Source organism: Protopterus annectens, chromosome 1.part2, assembly GCF_019279795.1.
Source record: "Protopterus annectens isolate FY-2018-M chromosome 1.part2, PAN1.0, whole genome shotgun sequence".
Classification (NCBI taxonomy): Eukaryota; Metazoa; Chordata; order Ceratodontiformes; family Protopteridae; genus Protopterus; species Protopterus annectens.
This window is the reverse complement of record NC_056727.1, coordinates 155,781,420-155,794,147: the sequence shown is the minus strand read 5'-3', so window position 1 is coordinate 155,794,147 and position 12,728 is coordinate 155,781,420.

Sequence of the window (12,728 nt, the reverse complement as noted above, 5' to 3'; positions counted from 1 at the left end):
GTCTCATGGGAGTCTCCTCCATTAGATGAATTACTAGATCTCCTGAGTCAGAAAGCATGGCAGACTCCCAGGAGGCCGAATAAATTTCTCTCCCCTAAGGACAAAAAGTTTTTATCTAAGGGTTTACCTGTTGATGCCATGGTGATGGCGGCAGCCACTAAGGAGGAGCTAGCAGAGATGACGACTTCTTCTTCTATCCATCCACCTAATAAGGAATCCCAAAGGATGGATAGGTACGGGAAGCATATCTTCTCTTCAGCGGCTTTTACACTCCGATTGATGAACTATCTATCACATTTTACAAGACTTCAGAGAGATCTCCTAAAGGAGTTAGGAGATACTCTTCAGGGTACCTCGACTGAAGCAGTCCCATCTACAGTGTTGGCTCAGTTGGCTACCCTCACATCTATTGTTAACTCCTCCATGCGGCTGATCTCATATGCAGCTGATGGTGCGAGAAGGGAGGCAGGTTCAGGAGTCTCATTAAGGAGACATTCCTGGATGCGTCTATGCAACTTTGCTGAGCCTTTCAAGTCTACATTCACCAGTGCTCCTGTGGACGGATCCTCTCTTTCTGGACCCAAGGTGAAAGATACCGTCACCAGGTGTGAGCAGGAAGGAAAGACTCTCTCTGCTGTGGAAGTCCCGTTTTACCGTTCCTTCTAGACCTTGTCCTAAAGGTCAGAAGAGCAGCAAAATGTGGTTCAAGAAATCACAGAGACCTTTCCAGGACACACAAGGTGATTCCTCCTTCAGTGGCAGGGGAGGAGGAAATAATGGTAGACATCGCCCTAGAGGCACGAGAGGCCCACAGATCCAGGGAAGTTGCAATTCCTTTCATGACCGTCCCTATCAGTGTTCCTGATGTGGAACCCGACTGTGTGTCTCTGTAGCTGGTCAGGGTCGCCTGTCCTTGTACCCAGAAGCCTGGCTAAATCTCTCTCGAGACAAGTGGGTACAAGACAGTCTTACCAGAGGTTACTCTATACCATTTTCCCTTCCACCATGCCCTCCCAAAAGGATCCCAGATGTACCACCCAATCACAGGGATCAAGCGGCTATAGAGATAGAAAAGCTGCTATTAAAAAGAGTCATCCAAAAGGTCCCAACAGACCAGACAGGATTCAGAACATACTCCAGGTTCTTTTTAGTTCCAAAAAGAACAGGGGAATGGAGACCCATCCTAGACCTCAGCAGGTTAAACGAGCATGTAAAGAAGTCCAAGTTCCGAATGGTCACTCTACAATCCTTACTCCCTTTGTTGGGGAGGGACAGCTGAATGTGCTCAATAGATCTCCAGGATGCCTACTACCACATAATGATGGACAAAGCATCAAGGAGCTACCTACGCTTCCGGCTTGGAGGCAATCATTACCAATTTCGGGCGCTGCCCTTTAGTCTCACCACAGCCCCCCGGGTGTTCACCAAGTGCATGGCAGTAGTCACAGCTCATTTGCAGCGTCAGGGAATCCAAGTCTTAACTGGACGATTGGCTCCTGACCGCCAACACCAGGCATCGCCTAATTCAATCGAGAGATTCCACAATCAAGCTCTATTCCCAGTTGGGAATCTCGATAAACTGGGAAAAATCCTCTATTTTGCCCACTCAGTCTATAACTTTTAAAGGCGCAAACATAGACACAGTCGAGATGACAGACAGAATACAGAATCTTGTGCAACAAATTTACAGGATACTTCCCCTTCGAAGAGTCAAAGCGAAAGTGGTGTTGCAGCTTCTCGGAACTATGGCGTCAACCATAACCTTGGTACCTTTAGCAAGACTACATATGAGAATACTCCAATGGCTCCTGTCATCCCAGTGGTCGTTTCAGCAGTTGCCTCTACATCATCAGATCCTGATTACAGATTCTTGCAAAAAGGACCTACGCTGGTGGATTTAACCAGGACATCTTACCACAGGGACTCCCTTTGTACCGCACCAACCCATTGCCACTATGACCGCGGATGCCTCTCAGGGTGGGGGGGGGTATTATCTTGGCAGGACTGTCCAAGGCACATGGCAATAGCAGGAGGCCCAACTGCTTATCAGTGTCCTAGAGATGAGGGCGGTGCTTCTAGCATTGCAAGCACTTCACGACTTTCTCCCTCTTGGGATGATAGCTATCCAGACCGACAACATGTCAGTTATCTGGTATCTAAAAAAACAAGGGACCAGATCATACCCCTTATGTCGAGAGGCCATGCAAGTTTGGAATTCGGCGATTTCTTCCCAACGCTTTCTCATTGCAATGCATATCCCAGGGACTTCCAACGTAATAGCAGACAAGCTAAGCAGGGCAATATTGTTACCTCACAAATGGTCCTTGAGCCAGAAAATAGCCAGTATGATCTTTCAGAAGTGGGGACAACCCTGCTGCGACCGCTTTGCCAGTCCCATCAACACCAAATGCAGCACCTTTTTCTCTCTCATCCCCCCCTCCAAGAGATGCACTAGTCCACGATTGGCCCCCGGGACTCCTTTATGCTTTTCCTCCTTTTCCACTCATCCCCAAGGTCATACAGAAAGCAATGCTGTCGGGAAGCAAGATGATCCTCATCACTCCTTACTGGCCTCGTCAGATTTGGTTCCCTTTTCTCGGGCCTCACCTGTTGGACTGCCCATGGACTCTGGACCCAGTGCCAAATCTCCTGACACACGTCAGGTTCTCTTCACCCCAGTCTCCACACTCTCAAACTGACAGCATGGCTGCTCCAGTTCCATCACTAGTCAGGCTTCATGATTTGTCTCCAGCTGTAACTCATATTATTACCTCTTCTCACAAGCCTTCAACCAGAAAATTGTATCATGGTAAATGGAAGAGATTTTCCATATGGGCACACAATAGAGGCGTTGATCCATTTACAGCTCCCATTACTATTGTTCTAGAGTTTCTTTCAGGACTCTCTCACCAAAGTTCAGCGGCTGCTACACTCCGAGTTCAACTAGCAGCAATATCTAATTTTCATGTGGGGATTAATGATTCCACTCTTATGTCTCACAAACTGTGCAAATCCTTTCTTAAGGATGCCATGATGTAAGACCTCCTGTGCAAGACCCCGTTCCTCCTTGGGACCTGAATCTAGTTCCGTCTAGACTTACTCTGCCACCCTTTGAACCTGACCATAGTTGTCAGTTGAAATTTCTGTCTTGGAAGACTCTTTTTCTGGTAGCAATAACCTCAGTCAGGCGAGTTTCTGAATTACAGGCTCTGTCTGTTAAACCTCCATATTTAATTTTTCACAAAGATAGGGTCTCTCTCTGGACCAACCCTTTTTTTATTCCTAAAGTCTGTTCTCAATTTCACTTAAACCAAACAATTGAATTGCCAGTGTTCTTCCCTAATCACTCCAATAAAGCAGAGTATACATTCCACCAACTGGATGTGCACAGGCAACTACATTTCTATATCCACTGGACCAAAGAATTTAGAAAATCAGAACAGCTGTTTATTTCCTTTGCTGAGGCGAGAATGGGCTTGCCAGTTTCCAAGGTTACACTTTTGAACTGGATCTCTAGTTGTATTTCCTTTATTTACAGTTCTCAAGCAAAGGAGTTGCCCTTTAAAGTCAAAGCGCATTCCACCAGGTCCTTCTCTACTTCTGCTGCTTTCCAAGCCAGGACACCTATTGATAGTATTTGTGCAGCAGCAACATGGGCTACCCCTTATACCTTCATTTCCCATTATAAATTGGATTTAACTTCCAGGGGTAGAGCTTCGTTAGGTTCATAGGTAGGTGCTAGGCTATTGGCCCTAGGGCCTATACAAGCCTAGCCAAAAATGTACCTTGGCCTTCGCCACCCAAGAAAATTATTTTCCTGTGCCCCTGTCAAGCAGAACCACAGAAGTGATCCCCGGGGTGAATTTCCTATTACCCATCCAATCATCAAGATTTTTATAGGTTCATAGGTAGGTACTAACTCAGGAGTATCTTCCAGTGAGCCACCCATTCAAGATGCTAGGGACGCTGTCCCACATGTAATAATGGAGGCGAGATAGGACTACATAACATAAAGAAGTTATGTACTCACCATAACATTCCATGTATGTAGTCCATCTCGCCGAACATTATTATGAACCCACCCACCAGCCCCCTTCCTGGAGGATCTGGATACAGTTTTTCCTTTTCTACAGTGGTTTTTGCAACAAGGACACCTTTTATTACAGTTTATTCTTCCGGACCTTTGTCCTTTTCCTGTCTTATTCTGGTAGAATAGTAGCAAACAAAATCTGGGGAATGTGCGCATGCATCATGGGATACCTATCAGCCATGAGCCAGTCAGAAGTTTTCAGGATTTCTAAGTGGCCGAGTCAGAGCTGAGGATCAGCTCCGAACCCACATGTAATAATGTTCGGCGAGATGGACTACATACATGGAACGTTATGGTGAGTACATAACTTATTTTTTTATTTCACAAGTGTAATACAAAACTATAAAGGAAATGTCCCTGTGCAAGTATTATATAGCGCCACCCATTAATATGTCATAATGTCAGTAGTGACCATGTAGTGCTTACATTACAGTGTCCATTTTCTGTTTGTAGACATTGGCAGGTTCTCAATTCCTAACATGAAGAAAAGAACTTTCCCCCATTTTTCCTTAACTTACTCTACAGAAAAAGGTCCATTTGTCCATGCTCCATACTCTCACTACCCCCTCCCACTGTGGACCATCATTCCATAGTCGTGTACAAAAAAGTATCCTAAAACATCGAATAAAGCAACCAATGACAAAATATGAACAATATCTAGAAAAGTATATGTTGGTCACACACAGCTGTAAAAAAACTTTAATATAAAAATAAAAGAACAAAAGTGAGTGCTTTCACAAATCAATCCACTTCTTCAGACTTATAAAAACCACGTACAAAGTCCCATTTTAAAAAAGTGCTCAAATATACAAATGCACCAATCAAATTAAAGCCACATATTTAAACACATATTACTTAAAACATAGCATGCATGTTAATGCTAGTGACATTGTGTCAAAGGCATTATTTGACCTAATAAAAAACTGACATATAATCCATGTTGAAAATATATATGCACATATAGTTAAAAGTACATAACTCAATAAAAACTTAGTGCTTCAGGGGTCTAGTCCTTAAGAAAGGTTTTAAAGACACCATACTATTTAAACCTGGTGGTCTATCAGCTTGAAGCTGAATGAGCCATTTCTGTTCTATCACCTCAGTGCTGTTTTTAAGATTGCCCCCCTGTTATTCTCAGAGACTATTTATAGAATAAAAAACTTAAATCTGTGTGTAGGACCTTCTCTATTTATGTGCATATTTAATGCATTATTCTTTTTCATTCCTGATGTCCATGAGATGTTCCAATATCCTATCTTTAAAAAGACAATTGGTCTTGCCTATGTAGAAGGCATAACATTCTGTGCAGAAACAAAAATATACCACATTCTTAGTGCGGCAATCCACATAGAATGTCGCCTCAATCTTAAACCCTGTATGGGGATGTGTAAATTGCCTCCCTAAATAAATAAAAGAGTAAGCCATACATCTCCCTCAAGTATAGGTTCCCAATCTATCAGACATAATATACTTGTGGCCCTCCACTGCCTTATAACCTGAATGTTTTTTCAAGGATCTGTTTTTCTTAAAAGAAAAGAAAGGTGTATCACTTATCTTTCCATGTAGTTCTTTTACCATGGAAAAAATGTCCCAGTTGTTCTTAACATCACATACTACCTGTATGTTGCTAGCAAAAGTCAAAGGCATTCTAATAGCGCTGTCTGCCCCATCCTTTAAATCCTGGTGGGTACATTCAATGTTGCCATCGGGTGCAGGTTCTACAACCTGTCCATCATTATAATAGGGTCTGCATCTGCCTTGTCTCTCCCTCCATGCTACTCCGTTATATGTCTATCTATGTCCTGTTCTTTATAGTCCCTCTCCATAAAGTCTTTTTTTCATGCAAGCAAAGCCTCTTGTAAAAGCTCATCATCATTATAAAGGCGCATTATTCAAAAAAACTGCTCTTTTAGTACATTTTGTTTAATGTGTTTAGGTGCATACTCCCATTGTGTAAAACATTATTCTTCCTGACTGGTTTCCTATATAGGGAAGTTGTAAGTGTGCTGACTGCGTCCCTCTTAACCTTAACATCAAGAAACTCCATCTCAGTAAGAGAATATTTACATGTAAACCTAAAAAAATCTGTTACATTATTAAGGTAATTTAGGAACTCAGTTAAGTCTTGCTCAGTGCCATGCCAGAGAAGAATGTCATCCACAAATCTTTTATACCACTTAACAGAGTCACTAAAGTCATTACCAGAGAGAACAAAATTAGTCTCCCATTGTAACAAAGAAAGGTTGGCGCAGCTGTTGGCACATGCCGTGCCCATAGCCACGCCAGCCTTCTGTAAGTAGCATTGCTCATTAAACATAAATACATTGTTGTCTAATATAATCTCCAGCTACGCACATAAAAGTCTAACTTTTCTAGGGCACGTGTTTTTACCAGTCAATAATTCTCGAATATTTTCTATCCTCCAAACATTGGGGATCACAGTAAAAACTGACTCTATATCAAGGATCACAAACCAACAGGGACACTATCGATTGTACATGCATACCTAGCTCACTTAAAAAATATTTTGTATCTTTGAGGACAGTAACACAATCATTTAAAATAGGGTGCAATTTCTTTTCTACAAAAATGGAGAGGGGCTCAGTTACCCATCCCCTACCTGACACAATTGGGCGCAAGGGAATTTTTTTATTGCAGAATCCGCTCCCCATCAGAGGGAGGTCCAGGAGCCAGATTATCAACGGAAGGATACGGCGCCCTCACAGTGTGGACGAGCATACCAGGACTGGAAAGAGGGCCAAACAGGTTTAGTTTTAACATTTCCTCTTACCCTTTAAAAAAAGAGTTTAGAGAGAGGGGCTATAAAGAACAGGACATAGACAGATTGGAGTAGCATGGAGGGAGAGACAAGGCAGATGCAGACCCTATTATAATGATGGACAGGTTGTAGTACCTGCACCTGATGGTAACATTGAATGCACCCACCAGGATTTAAAGGATGGGGCAGATAGGGCTATTAGAATGCCTTTGACTTCTGCTAGCAGCATACAAGGTAGTATGTGATGTTAAGAACAATTGGGACATTCTTTCTATGGTGAAAGAACTAGATGGAAAGATAAGTGTTACACCTTTCTTTTCTTTTAAGAAAAACATATCCTTGAAAAACCATTTATGTTATAAGGCCACAGGTACATTATGTCTGATAGATTGGGTACCTATACTTGTAGGAGATGTATGGCATGCTCTTTTGTTTATTCAGGGAGGCAATTTACACATCCCCATACAGGGTTTATTATTCTAGAAATAGTCTCTAAGAATAGGGGGGGGCAATCTTAACAACAGCACTGAAGCGATAGAACAGAAATGGATCATTCAGCTTCAAGCTGATAGACCACCAGGTTTAAATAGTATGGTGACTTTAAAAACTTTTTTAAGGACTAGACCCCTGAAGCACTACGTTTTTATTGAGTTATGTACTTTTAACTATATGTGTATATATATTTTTAACATGGATTATGTCAGTTTTTTATTAGGTCAAATAATGCCTTTGACACAGTGTCACTAGCATTAACATGCATACTATGTTTTAAGTAATAGGTGTTTAAATATGTGACTTTGATTAATGGCTTTAATTTGATTGGTGCATTTGTATATTTGAGCACTTTTTTAAATGGGATTTTGTATGTGTTTTTTTATAAGTCTGAAGAAGTGGATTGTATCCGTGAAAGCGCTCACCTTTGTTCATTTATTTTTATATTAAAGGAGTTTTTACAGCTGTGTGTGACCAACATATACTTTTCTAGATATTCTTCATCATTCCATAGTCCCCAGCACTAAACATTTCAGGCTGGCATCCTCCTTTTCTTTTCTAAACTAGATAGAGGTCATTGTGTCTTGGCAGTCGGTTATGAGATGAGGGCAAGTACCTTCAGTACAGTTTTGTGGTTGTTGCTGTTGATTTTGTTTATAAGGGCCTTTTTAGCAGATAACTGTAACTGGAGTAGGTTTTTATTTTATTTTTTGCCTTTAGATTTTCAGAATAACATTTTAGTGGGCCACAGCTTAAGAAATGCAATGTGTGCATTGCAAATCTGAAATACATTTCAGGTGAATTAATTTTAATACAACATCAATGAATTATGGCATGGAATCATAAGATGAGTTTACTAAAAACCTTAGCTAAAACTATTGAAAATACAAGCATTGTAGCACTAACTTTAATTTGGAAGCATTGTAATAAAATAGTACCTTTCAGTATTAATTGTAAAAGTTACAGTGATATTTCTTCAGAGCACTTAAATTTTATTGGCATCATTTTTATTCACATGACAAACTGCATTTTTCTAGTTAGGATTGGTCTAACTTTGCTGAATCATCTTCTCCCATAAAAATCACATTGCTGAATTTATTCATGAAATATTCATAAAAGTGCCTTGCCGTAGTTCTAAGGTGACAAGCTGTCATAGCAGTGATATTGCATTTAATTTGGTGAACACAGCATCATGCAGTTAACTATTTGCTGTATTTTCTGGTGCTGTGCATACAATTTTTTTGCACAAAACAAATATGCCTAGTATGTGTTAGATTCAGCACAAAATGAAATGTTTACATCTCAAAAATAGCGTTGCCCTTGCCTTATTATATATAGTCTGTCATTTTATGATCTGCAAACATTATGAACCACCAATTACTCAGTAGACTGACTTTTTTTGAGTAAACATTAAGAACAACAAATAGAGGTTCTTACCCTTATTTTGCCAGCTGACCCGCGGTGGTGGTGCTGCGGTAGCGTTGACGCCTCACAGTAAGACGCTGTCCGGTTCGATTCTCAGCTAGAGCATCTTCTGCATGGAGACATGCGTGAATGCGCGTACCTTCGTTGAAGGTTGTGCGTCAGGCCTGGCAAGCCGGTACGTAAAAATCAACTGCCAATCATTAGTGGACCGGAGTTCCGCTGTGGCGACCCCTAACCGGGAAAAGCCGAAAGACACAAACCCTTATTTTACCAGCTGCATTCTTGTTGCTTTATCATTAAAAAAAAAAAAAAAGCAACCATATTTCACATGTAGATTTTTTCCTGATAATCTCATGCACATGAAACAGTGTCTTGGATTCAAGAAGGTTTTGCATCTGGTAAAAATGCAGTGCTGCAGTTTTGTACCACATATAGCAGCGGACCAGTACCGGGCTGTCAGGCATGGAGTGAAATGAAAAAGTGAATGTGTGTATGAGTTTGTCTCTCTCTACATGTGTGAGTGAATACATGCATGAAATTTGAAAAGTCTGTGTGTGTGTGTATTTCAGTTTTTAGGAAGTGACTGTGTGTGAGAGAGTGTGAGTGCAATGTGTGAATGAATGAGGAAAGTGACTGCGTGTGTGTATGTGATAGAGAGTGGGAGCGATGTGTGAGTGAATGCATGTATGAATGAGGAACTGCCTCTGTGTTAGAGAGACTGGGGGAGAGTGAGAGTGGTGTGTAGTGATTGCAGGTATGAATGTGGAAGTGACTGTTTGAGAGATAGATTGGGAGAGTGAAAGCGATGTGAGTGAATGCAGGTATGAATGAGGAAGTGACTGTGTGAGAGAGAAATTGGGAGAGTAAGTGATGTGTGAGTGCTTGCAGGTATGAATGAGGAAGTGACTGTGGGAGAGAGTGAGAGTGATAGTGATGTGTAGTGAATGTAGGTATGAATGAGGAAGTGACTGTGTGAGAGAGTGAGAGCGATGTGTGAGTGACTGTGGGAGAGAGGATCAGGAGAGGGAGAGCAATGTGTGAGTGAATGCAGGTATGAATGAGGAAGTGACTGTGTGTGAGAGCGATGTGGGTGAATGCGTGCATGAATGCAAAATAGACTGTGTGTGTGCGAGAGTGAAGAGTGGCCTTATAGCTTAGTAACTTCCTATGATCCCTATGAGTGAGAGTAATCTCTGGCAGCAGCAATGAAGTTTGCATACCTGTCAACCACACCGCTCAACCTCTCGCACAATAAATCTAGACACATATCTCTTAACCTCTTAGATCAAGAAATCTGGACAAAGCCAAAAATAGTTTGGTGACAAAGGCCCAAAAATAGGGACACTTTTTAGTACCGCTCTTACAAACTTAGAAAGTAGATAGAAATACAGGTTTTTTTTGTTAGCATGCATTTTCTGAAAGGTATGAAGTAAGAAACTCAACTGTCTGTCATTATTTTCTGACTTTAAACCTCAGTGATCTGCCAGTGATTTGCCAGAAAACAATTTTATGAGAAACTGAGCAGAAATATGAGGCAACAATCTGGACATTATGCAAATATCTGTACAGTTGAGAGGCATGCTGGAGAGAGCCATATAATAGGGGCAGATTTTAAATATTGCCCTTATAAACTTAAAGGGCTGCCATTAGGTTTATGTACCGCTCAAGCATAGTAGATCAATGTTATGCTGTTAAGCAGAATGTACACTTTTTTTTTGGTAATTGTCTTTTTATTGTACTTTGGAGTTTTCTCCCCAAGTCCTGGCTGAAAATGGACTTCTATTCCAGTAAGGCCTCCCCGTTAAACAAATGTCAGATAAATATTATGTACTTTATTATGCATGCACGATGGCCAGTCCATGGAAAATTGTCTTACATGAAACCAGTCCTTGGTGCAAAAAAGGTTGAGGACCTATGACATATAGGAAGGATCGTAACTGCTGATATTTGAAAACTTCCTATCTCTTTTTCGGTAGCTTGATGATTCTGTATGGTTTTAGGATGTTTCGGTAGCTTGATGAGTCTGTATGGTTTTAGGATACATTGAATGTTCTTATGGCATTTTGATTTTTAAAGGACATTTGTAAGTAAAATGAAAAAAAAAATTATATATATATATATATATATATATATATATTTTTTTTTTTTTTTTTTTTTACATTATGGATTTATGAGCTTAGTGCTTTATTAGACACTTTTAAAGCAGGTGTTTGCCTTGCATTTTTATTAGTGACTTATAATGTAGTTAGTTTTCCCCAAATTCTGACAGGGTATTAAGCTTATTCAGACACTGTTATAATAATTTTAGCTCCTCTTTTTTTTTGGTCTCCTTGCGGTTAACCATATGCTGCTCTCAGGGCATCTGCTAATCCACTATGTCTATCTACCAGGTGCTCCTTCCTCTCTTGGACTTGCTCTGATTCTTGGGGCTGGTGGGGAGAGTGAGGCACCAGGTGTGGCATCATATTGCTGCAGAAGAGTGTTATTCCAAGGCTTAACTTTCCCCTTTCCCTATGCCACTCATGAAGTCCAAGGCCAGATATGCAGTGTGGTATTCTGCCTCAGTGAAGATTTAGCCAACGCCTTTACTGCTATACGAACAGCGCTGTCTCTGCATTCCTTGCCCCCCTGCATGCGATCAGCCCTGAGGCACATACAAGTGCATATGGTCAAACATGGATGCACATCCAAGTGCATGCCTTCCCTGCTAGGATAGGTACGACTATTCTCTTGTTAATTCTTAAGGTGAACAAGCCACTGGTGGGACTTCGATCACCGGGGATGTAGAGGGGCTTTATCACCTCTACAACATGGTACTGAGTGACTAGGAATCTTGTTGGGTAACCCTTTGAAATGCTGAGACTTGTTAGTGTGACTCATGGAATGCTGAGACTGAATGATTGAAAATGTGGACTTGCATGTACTAAGTCTGACATTGCTGTTCATTAGAATGATCCTTTTTCTCAGATTATGGCAATCTGAGTTTTTGTAAGTTCAGTGGGTGTAGAGGGACTTGCCTGCACTGCAAAAAACTTTAAAGGAGTTGAAAAATGTTTGACATTCAATTTCTTCTTTGCATCTTTTTTTTAACATTTTGATATTGAATCTCAACATTTCAGTGGGGGAGACATGTTTAGTGAGATTGGTTGACTGTGTCTAATTTAAATTATGCTTGGTATAATACAGTATGTTTACATGCTTCTTTGCAGTTTTGTAATTATGGTGACTCCTTGAATCTCTCAGAAAATGGCCTGTGCATAAACTGATACCCAAGTCAACAAATACAATTAATGTAATCTTTTAGAAATATATCTGAGAAGTTAAATATTTTACAGGCATGCAGAAACTGCAATAGCAGTTAATGGATGCATTGTGTTGAGAAACGTGCCAAACAAGTTACTGATATGTATTTTAAACTTGCTTCAGAAGGTACCTCTCAACTGTTCAGCTTTTTGCAGAATGTCCAGATTTTTTAATCATATTTTCGGTTCGTTTTTCATGAAGACAAATTAGTGGCAAATCAATAAAGATTGGAGTTAGAAAATAATGATAGATTGAGTTTCAGACGCCATACCCTTCAGAAAATTCATGCTAATGGAAAACCTGTTACTCTATCAACTTTCTAAGTTTGTAAGAGCAATATTTAAAACATGTCCCTATTTTTGGACCTTTTCCCACTTTTATTTATGGCTATGTCCTGATTTCTTGCTCTAAGAGGTTGAGTGGTATGTAGAAGTATACTTCCTGTAACATTTAAATTTGTGACATTATGAACAGTCTAATAATAAAGTGGTCTTTTTTGTAATGAAAGCACAAATGACATTCTGAAGCTAGCTTAGCTGTTGCTTCTTTTTTGCTGTTTTGTCCTGTAAGCTAGCCCTTTCTGCTCTAGTTTCTCCTGCCTAATCTTCTGCCTCATTAGATTGATATCCCACAGTAAGT